Source organism: Cherax quadricarinatus, chromosome 11 (assembly GCF_038502225.1).
Source record: "Cherax quadricarinatus isolate ZL_2023a chromosome 11, ASM3850222v1, whole genome shotgun sequence".
NCBI classification, from domain to species: domain Eukaryota; kingdom Metazoa; phylum Arthropoda; class Malacostraca; order Decapoda; family Parastacidae; genus Cherax; species Cherax quadricarinatus.
In genome coordinates this window covers 34932911-34934545 of record NC_091302.1, presented here as the reverse complement: position 1 = coordinate 34934545, position 1635 = coordinate 34932911, and the positions used below count along the sequence as shown (strand labels likewise).

The 1635-nt window shown below is 44.9% G+C and overlaps 1 protein-coding gene across 1 annotated transcript in view; it reads left to right on the top strand.

Moving 5' to 3' along the window:
* The first annotated feature begins 904 nt into the window (after positions 1-904).
* LOC128687452 (uncharacterized) overlaps positions 905-1635 on the top strand; it is a 269873-nt gene continuing 269142 nt past the window's right edge. The window contains exon 1 of the mRNA XM_070083864.1: positions 905-1148. The gene's annotated coding sequence lies outside the window, so the exon portion shown is untranslated. The remainder of the gene's footprint in view (positions 1149-1635) is intronic.

The window sequence follows — 1635 nt, the reverse complement described above, 5'->3', positions numbered from 1 at the left end:
GTGATTCATCTGAGTCTTCAACTTCCAATTGTGACCCCTTGTTGCTGTGTCCCATCTCTGGAACATCCTGTCTCTCTCCACCTTGTCCACTCCTCTCAGTATTTTATAAGTCATTATCATATCCCCCTTATCGCTCCTGTCCTCCAGTGTCGTAAGGTTGATTTTCCTTAACTTCTCCTCATAGGACATGCCCCTTAGCTCCGGCACTAGTCTTGTTGCAAACGTTTGTAATTTCTCTAGTTCCCTTACGTGCTTGGCTAGGTGTGGGTTCCAAGCTGGTGCTGCGTACTTATTACTATTAAATGAGAGAGGGAAACAGGACTGAGAGAAGGGAGGGTTGTAATGATGGATGGAGAGTTGAAATGATGGAAAGAGAGGGAAGGGATCTTTTGAATGATGGAAGGAGGAGGAAAGGGTTGGAACGAGAGAGGAACGGTTAATGTGACGGAAGGAAGGAGGGAGTGAGGGGAGGGTTGGAATGAGTAAGGAAGGAATTGTTTGAGGAAGGGTGGGAGGGATGGAGGTAGAGGGGAAGGATTAGAATAAGGGAGGGGTTGAGTTAGAAGGAAGAGAGGGAGAGAAGACATAAAGAAAGGAGGGAGGCTATGAATTAGGGAGGGTATGAATGAGGGAGAGTATAAATGAGAGAGGCTATGAATAATGGAGGGTACGAATGAAGGAGGGCATGAATGAAGGAGGGTATAAACGAGGGAGGGAGGGTTTGAAAAAGGGAGAGAGGAAGGGTATGAACCAAGAAGGTAGGAAGATAGAGTTTGAATGAGGGAAGGAGGGAGGGAGAGTTGGCATAAGGGAGGGTGTTTTAAGGGATAGGAGGAGGGGCTGAGAGTAGAGGGTGAGGGAAGGGAGGGGGTGAGGTGAGTGAGGTAGCAGCAGCTTCAACTCTGCCTCAGTGTAGTGGTGACCACCGTCAGTGTAGTGTGTGTGTGTGTGTGTGTGTGTTGATGTGTTGCCTCTCACATACACCTGAGTACCTGCCTGTGGTAGGTCGCCTTACCTACCCACCACCTACACCTGGACACGCCACTTAGGTACCAATACAGACACTGAACATTGTTGTGTTGCAAGTGTTAGAACTAGCTGCGGTTCACTCTGCAAGTTGCAGAATGTTGACAGGCGACCACGTGTAGGTAAGTGGCAACACTTATGCACTATCCTAGTTAACTTTCCAAGGGTCGAATCACAGCTCCAGGCCCCACCTCTTCACTACCAGCTACACTTTAACTTACTCCTGCCCTCGACTTCCTCATCGTACCTGTTCTTAAAACTATGTATCGCATCTACGATCGCTACTTCATCTACTTTGTTCCCCCGGATTCCACCTCTATCCTGCTGTGATTAATCTTAGAAGTATAATGTATGTCATGATTATGTCTCCGCTGGTCCTCCTCTCTTTTAATTTTCTTACTTGGGTTAAGTGTCTCTCAGTTCCGCTGGCAAATGTTGCAAAACTTTGATTTTTATCTGTTACCCATTCGGGTTTACCGTTATTTTAGCATATATAATAGCAATAATAATAATATAATGGCGAAAACAAAATAATAATAATAATTATTATAATAATCATAACGATAACAAAGATAATGATAATGAAAATAACAAGAACAACAACAGTAA